This window comes from Urocitellus parryii, chromosome 5 (assembly GCF_045843805.1).
Source record: "Urocitellus parryii isolate mUroPar1 chromosome 5, mUroPar1.hap1, whole genome shotgun sequence".
Classification (NCBI taxonomy): domain Eukaryota; kingdom Metazoa; phylum Chordata; class Mammalia; order Rodentia; family Sciuridae; genus Urocitellus; species Urocitellus parryii.
In genome coordinates, this window is record NC_135535.1 from 94043587 (window position 1) to 94059806 (window position 16220).

At 36.3% G+C, this 16220-nt stretch overlaps 1 protein-coding gene across 2 annotated transcripts in view; it reads left to right on the forward strand.

The window, feature by feature from the left end:
* Window positions 1-10650: 10650 nt before the first annotated feature.
* Window positions 10651-16220, forward strand: part of Eps8 (EGFR pathway substrate 8, signaling adaptor) — a 166818-nt gene continuing 161248 nt past the window's right edge. The window contains exon 1 of one of the 2 annotated variants that reach the window (XM_026391941.2): window positions 10651-10884. The gene's annotated coding sequence lies outside the window, so the exon portion shown is untranslated. The remainder of the gene's footprint in view (window positions 10885-16220) is intronic. The other variant, XM_077798256.1, reaches the window with a different exon arrangement.

Genomic DNA, 16220 nt, shown 5'->3' on the forward strand with positions numbered 1-16220 from the left:
CGAGTCCCTGTGAGGTCACTCCTGGTTTTGCACAGCAGAGACGGGTACCTATTTCTTAGTGCTCAAATGGGGCCTGATGTTACACAGTACTGTTGCAACATGGTATATGGTTGCTATTGTTTATGTCTAATTGTGAAACTCAAGCCCTGAAGGGTGAGGATCATCTTGTTCTCTTTTTTGTATCCTTAAGGTCTATCCCTGCGCTTGGCAAGTGCCTGGACCTTTGCTGAATGGGTGAGTCAGAGGTCTTAAGATGCATAAGAAAATACTTGTCAAGAGCTTTGTAATGTTGTGAACAACCAATAAAAAAAATAAAATTAAAAAAAAAAAGAAAGAAAATACTTGTGTCAATTAATTGGGTCACTGAGTTCTCACTGCTCTCAGAATTCCGGGTTAGGCCTTCCTTGTGTTGCACTCAGCACTGTGTATTCATGTTTTACCAGCTTTGGCTACTACCATTGGATCAATGGACACACCTGTGGTGACTTCCCGTCCTGACTCTCTATTCCTTTCAGATTTCTTCTGTGTGGCACTGGTCAATGTGACCTGTGTGAGCAGTGCCACCCAAGGGTGCTACATATTGGAGCTCTGGGAAGGTTCATGCTGAGAGCACAAATAAGTGGGGACAAATGCAAGTGTGGGGTCAGAACTTGCAGGTTGAGCAGAGAAGAAAAATATTGTCAATTGACCATGTGTGTTTACAAATGCCACCCTGAGATTGAACTTTTAAAGTTTTATAAATACTTCCTTATTGACGTAACCCCTTTTTGTGTAAGGATGAATAAACTTTAGATCTTAGTTTATTTTCATATGACCAAATCTCATATGTGCATATATTAAAACAACATGGCTTCAATTCCTTGAAATTAGCAGGCATTAGTAAAACAATGTATTTTTCTCTCTCTCTTTTAGAGCAGAAAGTTGGAGCTATTTTTTTCAAAGAATCTCAAAACTGTGAATACAGGCTAGAGTCATTAGCAAACAAACAGAAAGACTCTGAAGTTGTTGAATAATATATTATCATGAATGTGAACAGAATTTACATAGATTAATGTATAAAACCTTTGGGCTCTTTATGTAAACCCTACATATTCTAACTTCATACATGATTATGATGACTTTGTCATCTCAATTTTTTAAGCCACAGAAGATTAGAAGTAATAAGTTATCAGCGCAGAAAAGTTGGTAAAGGAATTCTCAGCAACAAAATGGATGGAAGGGTTCCTGATGGCACCAAAGAAGCAGAAAGATTTCAAGAAGCAGGTGTTGAACATTTTAAAAGTGACAGAGTTGAGGGCTTCTAGATCCAGGCAAACAATTAAATTGTCCACTTAGATTCTACTACGCAGCAGCACAGACTTTTCTGCAATGTCAAATCAAAAGACTCATAAGTTTTTAAAATGTTATTGTTGTTTTGTTTGTTTACTTTCAAATTCCATCTGATGGCAAAACTAATTTCACTTGCACTAGTTTGTCAGCAAATCTGATCTGAACTGATGTGAGGCTGCCTGTGAACTTCATTCTAATTTGTGGAGATGTGTTTTGCTGTAGAAATAATGTGTTCATTACAGACCCTGCTGGAGATGTGATGAATATATGGTCTAAGCAACACATTGCTTTTACAAAATTAAAAAAAAAATTGATCAGGAGCAGTTTGGATGGGAAGTCTGTGTACCTATGCAGTACAGTCATGAATGCCCCAAACATGAATGTGGTTAAGAAGATAAGTAAGTATGGAAAATGCTTTAAAAGTGTTGCATTTTAAAAGTGCTTATTAAAGGGGCTGGAGTTGTGGCTCAGTGGTAGAACACTTGCCTGGCATGTGTGAGGCCCTGGGTTTGATCCTCAGTACTGCACATAAATAAATAAATTAAATTAAAGATCCATTTACAACTAAAAAGAAAAAGTGCTCATTAAAGGGATGAGAAATGTTTAGTATATTTGGAAAGTCAACAAGTGTTTTCAGTATCCTTTGGAGATTTTGGGTGTCTGTGTGTATGATATATTTGCTTTTGCCCTGCCAAAATTTAGGCTTCTACACTTTGATCAGGAAAATTACTGTTAAGGTTGTTGAAGCTACCTGAGTGAGGTAGCTACTCAAAGATTGAATTTACATTTTAAAATGTTCCAAATTTGTAATAGAAATTTCGTTTTGTTTTGTTTTATTTCCTCCCCTTGAGGATTCTGCTGTCAAGAAGAAGAAAGTTTGGGTGCCAACTAAAGGAAGCAGAGTTTGTGTTTGCAATACCAATGAGTGTTACCCAAGGGGAATTGTTAAATAGCTTAAAAGTTACTCTAGCTTAGCAAACCTAAAGATACAAAAAAAATATTTAGGTATTAGGAATATAAATTTTAAGAACCTAGAAACCAGCAGGAGTAAAGAATGAAATACGCAGAATGCACAATGGTTAATAAAATATAACTATGCTAAATTTTCTCTGCTACAAAAAATTGTCTGTTATAGTTGCAAACTCAAATATTATAGAAATATATTAACTGAAATAATGAAAGTAGCTCCCAATTTACACTTGCCTCCTTTCCCCACCAAAAAATACTTCTAAAATGTTGGCTTATGTTTTTCTAGCTGTTACTCTTTTTTACATAAGTAATTTATGCCACACATGTTATTGCAACATGCCTATATTTTCCTCACTTCACAACTATATATCTTGCTCTTCATCCAAATAGGCAGTTAATGGTTCCATGTCATTCTTTTACATAGTGAGGTAGAATTCCATTTTATGGTCATACTATCACTTAAAATACAAAAATGTTTTAAGTTCCTTTCTTCACTGTTACTATTATTATTTCATCTTGATGCTCACCTGCTTTCTTGCTCAGAGACAAGGTGAATCTAGATTTGATTAGAAAAAGATGTAAATAATGAGATAAGTGCTGTTTTCAAGTGGTAACTTTGCAGTTCTGTGGATTAAGCAGCACCTTTATCTCAAAAAGATAAAACAGATGCTGTCTCTTTTGCATTTTAAAGAACATTCTGATATTGCTATTTTGTGAATCAATGACTCTTAGATTCAAAAATTAAATTTCCTTCAATTATACAGAAGCATTCAAATTTCCAGTGGAAATAAACCTTGTCATAAAAGTAAACTTCCACATTTAAGGTTAGAAACAGATTACCTGTGGTCCAGTTGAGAAAGCCTGGAGGATATATTTTATCTTATCAGTTATTCAAAGGTCACAGATAAGGCAAAGAGGCATTCTGATGACCCCAGTCCAGATAAATAAGAGAGTATAACGGATCACTTTCACACAAATCAGAGCAGCAATTACCTGTCTCTGTTCTGTAATTTGTCTCATTTTTTCCATCCCTTCCCTAGCAAGTAGCTGTCTCCCTGCATTATGTTCCTCCCTACTGTATGCAATTTCACAACCTTTTCCTCTGCAGGAACAAGGATAGTAATTAAGATGAACACCCCACAAATAACTTCAACTCACCTTACACTACAACTACAAATTATACATGTTTGTCTCCTTATTCCACCCCTCTTTGCAACACAGAAGTAACCACTACTCTCAGTTTTATGATAAACATTCTTTTATTTACAAGAAAATTGTTAACAAATATTCATGCTCCTAAATAACATGCCATTTAGTTTTGAGCTTTGTAAAAGGCATATCTGATTGTACATAATCTTCTGCGACTTTTCTCATATAAGAGTAATTTATGCAGATGAACAGAGTGGTTGCTACCTTGTGTTCACTGCAATAGAATATTTCATTATCTGAATATGCCAAAATATATTTCTCTTTCTTGAAATTCTAAGTATTATTTAAATTTTAATTATGTTTTATTTTTTGATTCATGATTTATTTGAAGGTCTTTGTAGATCCCTATTTAAATTAATCTTTAGAAATGTACTGTCATTTAAAATTTAAGCTAATTTTAAACTTAAACCTTTAAAAAATTATTCTGCTATTGATTTCTAACTCTATTGCCTTGTAAACAGAGATGAGTCTAAATTAGAGGTCAGTGAACTACTTACTGCCTATGAGCTGAACTCAGCCTACTACCTGGTTTTTCATAGCTGGCAAGCTAAGAATAGTTGGCACATTTTAAATGGATGAAAAGCACAAAAGAAGCATAATACTTTTAGGTGTGTGGGAATTATGTAAAATTCAAATTTGCACATCTAAACAAAGTTTTATTAGACCACAGCCATGGTATTTGCTTATGCATTGTCTGTATGTGCTTTTGAGCTATAGAGTGACAGCGTTGAGGGTTGCAATGGAGACCATTGACCTGCAAAGCTATTTACTATTTGACCCTTTACAGAAGAAGTTTCTTAACCCCTGGTCCAGATGACATAAATTCTTTGAAATGTGTTAAAATATGCTTATTTTATAAATATTTCTCATGGGTTTGATGAAAAATGTATATTATGTAATTGCTATATACCTTATCTTCACACATACTTAAATATACATACATACTTACATATACATGTGGAGACAGGGAGATATATATATATATATATATATATATATATATATATATATATATATATATATATACATATACACACACACTTATTTAGAGACAAGGTCTTTCTGAGTTTCTTAGGGCCTCACTGAGTTGCTGACATTGGCTTTGAACTCCTGTCTCAGCCTCCTGAGTCACTGGGATTATAGGCGTTCCCCACCATGCTGGCTCTACATTCTTTTATTAATAAATGTTGTATATTGTATTATGTATGTATTTGAGTGCTTTTCCCTTCAATTATTATTTTTAATCTTTTTATATGCCCCCCTCGCTTTTCTATACTAATTTACTTTCTTTTTTCTGGTTGTTTTTATTTTTGCACAGGATGGAAAGAAGGATTGACTGTTTTGCTTTTTTTTTTTTTAATAGTTTTTTTAAAAATTTTAGGCTGATTATGCTAAGTGAAGCTAGCCAAACCCTTAAAAACAAATGCCAAATGTCATCTTTGATATAAGGAGAGCAACTAAGAACAGAGCAGGGAGGAAGAGCAGGAGAAGAAGAAGATGAGAGGTGGGAGGGAAAGGGAGAGAGAAGGGAAATTGCATGGAAATGGAAGGAGACCCTCATCGTTATACAAAATTACATATAAGAGGAAGTGAGGGGAAAGTGGAAAAAAAAACAAGGGAGAGAAATAAAGTACAGTAGATGGGGTAGAGAGAGAAGATGGGAGGGGAGGGGAGGGGGGATAGTAGAGGATAGGAAAGGCAGCAGACTACAACAGACATTAGTATGGCAGTATGTAAAAACATGGATGTGTAACCGATGTGACTCTGCAATCTATATACGGGGGGAAAATTGGGAGTTCATAACCCACTTGAATCAAATGTATGAAATATGATATGTCAAGAGCTTTGTAATGTTTTGAACAACTAATAATAAAAAAAATAAAAAATAATAATTTTTTTTTTAGTTGTTGAAGGAACTTTATTGTTTATTTATTTATTTGTGATGCTGAGAATGGAACCCAGTGCCTAACACACGCTGGACAAGTACTTTACCACTGAGCCACAACCCTGGCCCTGTTTTGCTTTTTTATTATTTGGTGCTGGGTTTTGAACCCAGGACAGCACACACTCTACCACTGAGCTATACTTGTCAGTGTTTGTTCATTTATTTCTTCCTCCCTTTCCCTCCCTCTATAGTTTTGGAATTTCTATGTACTGTTTCTATTCTTTTAGAGTCTTTAGGATACTGTAGAGCATATTGGTCAAAATCATGGCCTTTGAAACCAAGCTTTTTCAAGTCACACCTCAATTTCATCATATTTTAGCTCCATGAGTTATGGTGTGCATATGTGTGTACCTAAGAAGTGGAGTTTATTAAAATTATTTTGAGAATTTAAATGAGTTAATTCATATTAAGCATTTAGATACTGTAAGTACCTTATGGTTACTTTTATTGTGAGTGTTTTGCTTGAGAATATTTGAAATTAGTATTTTAGCCTCCTTAGAAAAATAGAAGAGTCTCAGAAATTTAACTCTGACCATCTCCTTCCTGATTTATATGTAAATTAAATTATGTGTATTATTTTTATATGTAAATTATTTACATGTATTATTTATATGTAAATTAAAAAACTAAAATACGTATTTTAGTTGTACCCTTTTTTAACTCCACAAATTTCATATTATTTATTATTATTCTATTCAGACTAAGTTTCTTTAGATTAACCCAAATGTTTATCAATTTTTTTGCACAAATTGCACAATTTGTTTGCACAATTTGTTTCTTGCCTTCCAGTATTTCCTAGTGGGTCACTTTTCTGCCTTTGCAAATGTGCTTTTGAAGTTCATCTAGTGAAAGTGGTAAAAAGGACAGATTTGCTTATCTAAAAATATTTTAATTCCGTTTTTGTTTTAGAAATACAACTTTCCTGAACATATTTTTTTTCCCTAGGACTTTTATAGGCTAACAGTTACTTTCATTCAACATTGGTGGATATATTCCTTTGTCTTCTGGATGACATTAGTATTGTTGAGAATTCCTCACATGGTTTTTCCTTTGTAGATAGTTTTATTTTCCTTTCTCAATGCTTTTAAGATTGCATTTCCTCTGGTGTTTGCCAGTTCCACTTATTGTATATTTGTTTACTTTTGTTCTCACATGACTTATGTGATATCTATGTTGTGCTTCCTCTATCTGGTTTTTCCAGGTATCCTATGTGATACAAGTATATACTAGTCCTTCCTCTTTGTAGAGTCCTATTTTACATTAACCTTGAAACATTACTACCTATTGTCTCTTCACCTCTGGCCTCTATTGCATTCTTTCTACTGTCTCATTTCAGGATTCTGAATAGCTATATAACATATCTACCATATCTCTTAATCTTTATTTTTCATCTCTTTTTATCCACTTCATGCTGCATGCTGGAAAAAAATTTTCACATCTAGCTTACATTGTTCTTTTTGACTATATTTAATGTACTTTAACTCATGCATCCTAACTCATCCATGGAGTGTCAGATTTCAACAATTATTACTTTTTCTTTCCTAAAGTTCTGCTTCGTTCTTTTTCATATATGCCTAGTCCATTTTTATCAGTCTTTTATTTATGCTTTTATTTTTTATTTCTTCTGGCAGCTAGATAAATGCTAATTAGGTTTTTTGTCTCATATATCTAATTATCTTTGTTTATTCTGCTGACACTCATGATGACTAATTTTCTTATATATCTTGTGATCTTTGATTATGAATTACACTTGGTTGATGTTAATTCATGGGAAATTCTGGGATGATAACTTGATCTTATCATTTTTCTCTAGAGAGGATTTGTGTATAGCATTGTTGGATTTTCATCTTTTTTTGTGGCAAATTAACTTTTTTTTTAAAAAAAAATTTATGTTTTAGTTGTAGTTGGACACAATACCTTTGTTTTGTTTATTTATTTTTATGTGGGCTGAGGATTGAACCCAGGGCCTGCATGTGCTAGGCAAGTGCTCTACCGCTGAGCCACAACCCCAGCCCTGCAAAATAACTCTTGATTATTAAAAAAAGATAAATGCAAATAGTTTCATCCATTGTAAGCAGTTGTGTATATTCATTTATTTATTTTTAAATAGTAAAGTTTCTTGTAAGTGAAATAGAGGTTACCTATGGAAAAAAACCTTTTTGTTAGTGATATTTCACTTCCTATCATGCTTTGCAATTTCCACACATTTGTATTCATATGGTATATAATAAAGCATTTTAAAGTTCTAGCTTTAAAGCATTTGAAGGCTAAACAAAACCGAGTTTATTGACCCAAATGAATGTAAAGAACCATAACAAAGGAGAAATATAAACATCAATTACGAAGTAGGAAGCAAGTCTAAGCACCTTATGAAGTGAGAGCATATGAAATAATCCAAACAATTTGGTTTGTTCTTTCAAATGAGAAATAACAATGATGGTGGCAGTCAAAGAGAAATTACTAGTCTACCAAGTTATATGTGGAATACTGAGATTGGTTTACAACAATTATAATATACTATACTACAGTATACCTTTTTTACATTTACGTATAGGTCTGTTTTGCATTATATGGCTTTAAGACTGCAAGTCCTTAAATGACATTCATATATCTGATTGTAGGTGAGAGTAAAGAGGGATTTTTGAGAAATACATCCCTTTGGGTAGTATTTGGGGAGTTTCTTAATGCCACAAATATAATTCTGCCATTATAATTTCTCCACATTTAAAAATTCTCTGCTTTTTATATTATTTCATTTTTAATGTCTCTAAAAAATTTTCAGGGTGTTGTGTGATGTTTGATACATGTATACAAAATGAAATAATCAAATCAGGGCATTTAACATATTTGTAATCTCATACATCTATCATTTCTTTGTGAGAAGATTCAAAATCCTTTCTTCTAGTTATTTTGAAATATTCAATACTATTTTCTGTGTGTAGCCTTTATATTCAGCTGTAGACTCTGTCCATTCCTGAATTTTGCTACTTGAATCCACATTTTGGATGCCTTATTCTTTCCGTGTCCCTCATCTATTCCATTCATTCTGTCCTACATCATTTTTGTCCCACATGTCAACATTAACAAATGAGATTTTTGAAAGGGAAAAACTTGTATACTTGTATAATGGTGATGAAAAACTTGTATAATGGTGATGCTACTGTAGATAGGTAAGCTTAACATGTATTTTTAACAAAAGCATAAGCAAGATTGCAATGTTATTAAGAACTTTTTATAGTACTTAAATGGAGACAAAGACAGCATATTCATTAAACCTGAAGTGATCACTAATATTTCTTTATCTGAAATGGTGTATAAAAATAAATACGTTCAATAAGGATAAAAGGGAAAAGCTTTAAACATGTAGAATTTTAGAAATATAGATGATGGAAAGTGAAAGATACAGCTTAATTTTAATTGGGTGTTCTATTTGACTCTAAGTAGTATGTTTGCTAACAGAAACACCCAAAACAGTTTAGGATGCTTTACTGGAAGGGCAGCTTGGATGAAAGGGGCCAGTGATCTCTTCCTGACTCAGATATCTGCCCACTGCATTTGAAAGTAGTGTTCCATTCTGAGCATACAATTTGGTGATGGGGAGAATGAAAAAGCAAAGCACATCCAAAGCAGGGTAAGGATTGTAGTTAGGGCTCACTATGTCTTCTGAGGAAAGGGAAAGGAAAAGAATTTTGAAGAAAAGTGTTAGATGTTCTGGCTGTTAATTAGTAGTTTTGTTCTACTATTTCATGGCTTGTAATGCCTAATGGAATAAAAATAATTTTGTATGAATTTTAAGGGTAGAACCAGGACCAGTGGTATTATTTAAGGAAAGTTGATTAGGGCTTATAAATCAAATGACACAGGATTTTAATTCTGATGTCAGAATTGGCTTTGGCCAAAAGAAAGAAATTCCTGCTCTTCATTTGCCTAATGTGCTAAATAGGTATAATAAGGGCCATTTTAAGGGTTAGAGTTAATGCATGTAAATTGCTTAGCTCCTGGCATAGGTAAATATTCAACAGATAATCATGGTTATACATAATATTGGTAAGAATAGAGGGTTTAACACTGGAAATGTTCAAGTGGATGGTGACCTATCGGAATTATTGGAGAGAGGATTCATGAGTAAGGTAAGAACTGGGGACCTGACAGTGCACGTGAGTTCTTCTGCAACTTTCTTTACTTCCTTGGCCTGATATCTCAGTTCCCCCTGACTGTGCTTTCATATGCTTCACAAAGCAGGCAGGTTCAGGCTATTTTAACCAAGTTTAATTTAGAGTCTTTCGTTGACTATTGGAAGTCAATTGAGTTGGAAGTTAGAACACCAGGGTGTGTGGGGGCGTAGCTATGTCAACTAAGATGCTATAACAGTAAGAAAGCACAATGTTCACAAGACTTCTCATTTTGTGGATCTACCTCAGCGAGGAGGTGAAGTTTATGAAGGTTGGTTAAGGTACAAGAGACAAAAAGTAAAAAGTAAAAAAAAGTCTTCACTACTTCAAACTACACCAGGCTCTTGGGCTCTTGGCAAGAGCTACAATGAAAAATGGGATCGGAGGCAGCGCTGCGGGAGGCGGGTCTGGGCTTGTTGGATGAAGCACGGGACAGGCAGTTTGGAGATCTCAGGAACCCCTGGAGGACCCTGGGTACCACAGGTTTACCGCAGAGGGAGAAGAAAAAGAGGAAAGCGACAAAAAGGGGGAAATAGGCCAGGGGTCCAGAGAAGGAAGACAAAAGGTTGTTTTGGTCACTGGGTGCGGCAGGTTGACTGCCACAGGAGAAAGGCCACGATCGGTGCAGCAGGACCCGAGGCGCTGCAACTGAAGAGCTCCCTCTGCCCGGGCCATCCACTCTGGCCCAGGTCGAACCTCTCCACAAGCTCTATTGCTCATCCCGTGTCTTCCTACTGCTAGTCGGTCTCGCTGGGGCACTTCTGGAAATCCGCCTGCGGCTCGGAACCCCGGTCTGACTTTGATCGCGGCCTTGATAACTTGGCGCGGCGCCCCGCCTCCTCCTTCCCTCCGGCCGCGGCGGCCCCTTCGTCCCGGGCACTGGGGTGGACCCGAGACTCCGCACCTCGGCTGCAGTCAAGACCCGGAGAGCGGAGCCAGCTCCCGGCCACGCGCGCGCTCGCCCGCTCGTTCCTCGCGCGGGCACTGGGCATGCGCGGCGCGGCAGGCTCTGGCCGCGAGCGGGCGGGCAGCTCCAGACTTCACAGGCAGCGGCAGGCAAGGCGGTCTCGCCGGGCGCGAGGCGGGCGCGGTGCTCGCCCTGAGAGACCTTCTTTTCAGCCGGGCGCGGAAGGCGACTCTGCGGCTCAAGAGGGATCGGGAGGGCGCTCTCCAGGTTAGGGTCTTTCGCCCGTTCGCCTCCCATCTCGTCTAGGTTCGTGGAGCCTCGGGAAGAGCCGTGGCTTCGAGGGCGGTTCCGAGGTAAGAGCCCCTCGGCAAAAGGCGCCCGCCCGGGGGCTGGGCGGCTTTGACTACCCCTTGACTTTAAAAACCCGCCTTTGTGTGCTGGGATGTGAGCAGTGCCAGGCTTCGAGTCCGCCCTCATTCACTTTGACTGCTTTCAACTGGTGTTGGCAGCCAGGTGTGCGCGGACGCTGCCGCTGGAGCGCGTCCGCGCGCCTCATCGTGGCGCGCCGCGGAGTGGGTGCCCACCCGCGTCCCTCCACTCGCGGCTACCTGGTTTTGGGAAGGCAGGGAAGGGAAGATTCCGTGTAATACTCCTTGTAACGTGGGCTTCTGCAGATACACCTGTGCTTATCTTCTAGGTGGGTCAGCGACTGACCGAATATTCCCATTAGGGCTTTCAAAACTACTCTCCCCCACCCCAAGTTGGGCGGGTCTTTTCAAAGTGATCCATAGGGATAGGGTCTCACCCTTTCAAATTAAGATGGCTCATTGTTTTGGGATGGTTGTCAATCTCTGATTGTTGTTGACTTTCCTTTCTCAGCTTGTTCCACTTTACTTGCACCATTTTACTTTGGGGGTGATGGCCTTTCTTCTGTTGTTGTCAGTTAAAGCGTTTGGGGTAGATTTCCCACCCATAAAGACCCTGCTCTCTCCTTTTTAATTTCAATAATACCTGTATGAACAATCTTTGCACCGATTGTTTTCATGCTGTTTCTTAAATCCTTCTTTTCCTGTAGTACTCACATAGGATTGCCGGATTCTTCCTGGGGACAGGTCTCTTTGGTAGTAGGATTTGAATCGGTAGGTAGACATCTAGAACAGTAAAGCATTAATTGGAATCCTTCTTTACTAAATATGTTTCAGTGAAATATGTGATTGTTTTTCTTTAAAAGGTTTCAGTTTTTACCTCTAATTATAATGGGAGTAGGTAAAATAGCTAATATCTTAGGATGCATTTAGATAAAACTTGGTTTCACATGTGTGTGAACAGTTTGATATTTGGCTTTGTCATCTCTGGAGGGCAGAATTGGGATTCCTGGAAGGCTTCCTTATGTTAAAAACAAACCCGGAAAGCTTGAAATATCTTTGTTGTGTATTGTTCCTACTTTATTGCATTGGAAAGATGCCATTCTATAGCTCTCTTGAGTTTTGGAAAGTGTGTATAAATGTAGATAACGTGGCAGTGAGTCTATTGAAGTTAAAATCATTTTCATTCTCTCTCGCCTAGTGTATATTTTCTTTTTGGAAGTGGAGCTTTCTGAACATGTTGCTGTAGTTCTTAAGTTGCTGGTGTGGAAATTTTTTTTTGTCATGGATTCACATTTAAAAATTGAAAGTTAAAACACTTTATAGACTTGCTAATATATCACAAATGTAATATGTTCATAGAATGCTTATAGTGCAGAATACATAGATTAAGACTTAGTAAAATTCCACAAATCATTCATTTCACAAGAGGGAAAAGAAAGAAAATTTGTGTTTAATTCTTACTCTGAGAAAACCATAGTTCACAATACTTGGTGCATTCACTCTATAATTTATTTTCACTTGCTAATATCACTGAGTGTCATTATATAGCAGTTTTAATGGGGAATTAATAGTGGAGAGTACTTTAAGTCAAATTGTATTTAAGATGTTTCTTTTGTTAATTTTGAACAATTTGTGACTAAAGACGTCATTTTTTTTTTTTTTTGTCTCTAGCTTCTTCCTCCTTTCAAGTTTTTGACCTATGCTAATTCTTTGGAGGTACCTTTTCTGTCATGACATAGGCTTGCTACTCTCTCTGCTTCTACTGTTCTTATTTGATCCATTTCAAACCTAGTCTTTTTCTTATGTTATACTACACACCATCTCCCCCATTGCTTTTTATTTCCTCTTTTCTTCATTTATCTGTTTTCTGCAGCAGCTCACTTCAATCAGGTTTAAATAATAATAATAATAATAATAATAAAATAGTATCCAGAAGAGAAAAATGATACTTTTTAAAAAAAAGTTCTTTTGCTTGCTTAAAGTTTTAGTGGAATGAGTATTTTAGCATTAATCTGATTTATTTAAAATTTAGGTTAGCTTTTCTGAGTCATATTAAACATATTTGGTAGGTATTTGGATCAGAACAAAACAACATAAGTTAATAATAGGTTACAAACTTTCAGACATCTGCAGAGGTGTGTAAGGGGAAAAGTGGAACTTTAAAGTACTCTGGCTATAGTACATCCCTGCTGGGAATTACTGCATGAAATTGTTTGCAGCTGTTAGTGATTGAAAATACTTTCTTGAGAAAAATTCTGTAGTGAAGCAGTATTAAACATTTTAAGTTAAATATATATAAGAAAGTGGAAGGTTCTTCAGTGCTGCAATAAAACCTCTTCAGTGTTTTCCAGACATATTTATAAGTGGGATCTAAAAAATGCATTTTTTAAAGAATAGTTTTATGGAAAAAGTACAGAAATAGTACAGTTACTTCCTATATAAGCCCATATCAGTTTCCCCTCTCATTAACAACTTATATTGATATTTGTTACAATTAACAAACTAGTATCAGTTTGTTATTACTAATTGAACTTCATACTTTATATTCTCTGTGTGTGTGTGCGTGTGTGTGTGTGTGTGTGTGTGTGTGTGTGTATGTTGTGTGTGTTGTTAGAGATTAGACCCAGGGCCTCCTGCATGCTAGGCAGGTGCTCTACTGCTGAGTATACTCTCAACCCTCCTCAGTTTTTATCTAATGTCTTCTATTACAAGATCTTGTTGTCCAGGATGTTACATTACATTTAGTAATCAAATGTTTTAGGTGCTTCTTAGTTGGGGTGGTTTCTCAGCCTTCTCTCTCTCTCTTTTTTTTTTTAAATTGATTTTATTTTTTTAAATATATGACAGCAGAATGCATTACAATTCTTATTACACATATAGAGCACAGTTTTTCATATCTTTGTATATAAAATATGTTCACGCCAATTCATGTCTTTATATGTGTACTTCTCTTGTTTTTGATGATGTTGACAGTTTTGAGGAGTACTAGTCAGGTATTTTGTAGAATTCCCCTCCTTTGGAATTTGTCTAATGTTTTTCTCACAATTAGACTGTGAGCATGAGTTTTGGGAAGGAATATGACAGAGGTAAATTGCCATTTTTATCACATCGTATTCAAGGGTACATATTGTCAGTGTGATTCATCATGGTTGATAGTTATCTTGATCGCCTGACTGAGGCAGTATAAGGTTTATCCACTGTGAAATTCCTCATTTTCCCCCCTTTTTATCCTGTACTCTTGGAAGGAAGTCGCTGTGTACATACTTAAGAACTAGAGAGTTATGCTCATGCCTTACCCCCAGCCTCATGGTTAAGAGTATCTGTGTTCGTTATTTGGAATTCTCCTTCAGGGGGAGTTTTCTTTTTTTCTCCACTTTATTTACTCATTGTTTACTCTTATTGGTCATAATTTACTTATGTTATCATGGATGTATGTTTTATACTTTGGGTTTTAATCCAGTCTATTTTGATACCCCAGTTCTTACAGTTTGGCCCTGGTGTCCCTTTGACATACCACCATCAATGCGAGTTTTTTTCTTTTTGGAAGCATTTTTCTTTACTTTCTGGTACTATAAGATATTACAGGCTCTTCTTGTATATATATCCTGTACCAGTTTGAGAATTAGCCATTTATCCAAGGAATCTGGTTCCTTTTGTTTGGAAATTGTATTAGAAATCAAGGTTGGGTGCCAGGTTTACTTGTTGCTACTGGGATGTCATTGCTTCCAGGCTTTTTTATGTGAAAAAGGCAGAGAGTGTATGTATGTATGCAAACCCGTGTACAGGAACGTGACTATACATATTTGTACATATGTGTATATGTATGCATATATATTTCTGTGTGACTCTCTAGCTGTATTAAGCTAAATATGAATCCATATTTATATCTTTAACTGTAATCTATTCACTATGTATCATTCTGGTCTTAACCCATTTATCTATAAATGTACTCCAAACAGTTGGAAGAAACCTGGCTCCTACCATCTGCCTAATTGTTCATTTCCATTATACAAAGATAGCAATATTGGAATTACTAACCTGTGCTCTCATGGGAAACAACTTTATCAACTACAGTACAGTGCTTATGTGTAGTTCCTTTTGCATTTACTTATCTATTTATTTATTATGGGGATTGAACTTTGGGGCACTTTATCACTGAGCTACATGCCCATTCTTTTTTAAAATTATTTTTGAGACACTGAGGACTCAAAGTTGGGTTTCACTACGTTGCTGAGGCTGGCCTCAAACTTGTGATCCTCTTGCCTCAGTCTCCTGAGGGATTTCGGGTGTGTGTGGTAGCACCTGGCTTCCTTTTGCTTTGTAGTGTTTTTGTATTCACCCATTTCCAGAGTTATCTAAACACTTTTTTCCTTGTGTGCACTTTAGTGAGATTGTTGCACACATTTATAATACAGTTAACAGTCTCTTTGTCACAATCTGCATTCTATCTTGGAATCCTTTGACCTCACAATGATTTTCTTACATTTGCATATGCTAAGGTTCACTCTTTGTCCTATAAAGTTCTATGTTTTAATATCTCTATCATCATAATGTCACAGTATCAGGAATAATTCCAACACATTAATATTCTCTGTGCTTCACCTATCACCTACTACCCCAACGGTCACTGATCTTTTTGCTGTATCTGTAGGTTTGTCTTTTCCAGAATTCATACAATTAGAATCATGCAGCCTTACCACATAGGCTTCTTCTACTTAACAATATATATTTAAGGTTAATCCATGCCTTCTGAAGTTTAATAGCTCATTTATTTTTATTGCTTAACAGTATCACATAGAATCTTGGTTGCTTCCAGGTTTTGGCAACTATGAATAAAGCTATTATTAGCCTTCATATGCAGGATTTTGTGTGGACACAAGTTTTGAAATAACTTGGATACATACCTAGGAGTATGATCACCAGATCATATGGTAAGATTATAGTTAGCTTTGTAAGACATTGCCAGACTGCTTTCCAAAATGACTACCATTTTACATTCACACTAGCAATGCATGAGAGTCCCTATTGCTCTACATCCTTGGTAGCATTTAATTCTGTAATTTTGGGGGGTTTTGTTTTTTCTTATGGGTGCATAGTAATGTCTCATTGTTGCTTTAACTTGCCATTCCCTAATGACATAGGATGTTACATCTTTATGCTTGCTATTTTCTATCCACATATGTTTTGTGGTGAGGTATGTGTTCAGGCTTTGTGCTTACTTTTTAATGGGGTTGTTTGTTTTCTTACTGTTGAGTTTCAAGAGTTTTAAAAATTACATGTGTTTTCTTTTGTAATTCTGGAGATTGAACCTATGGCCTTGT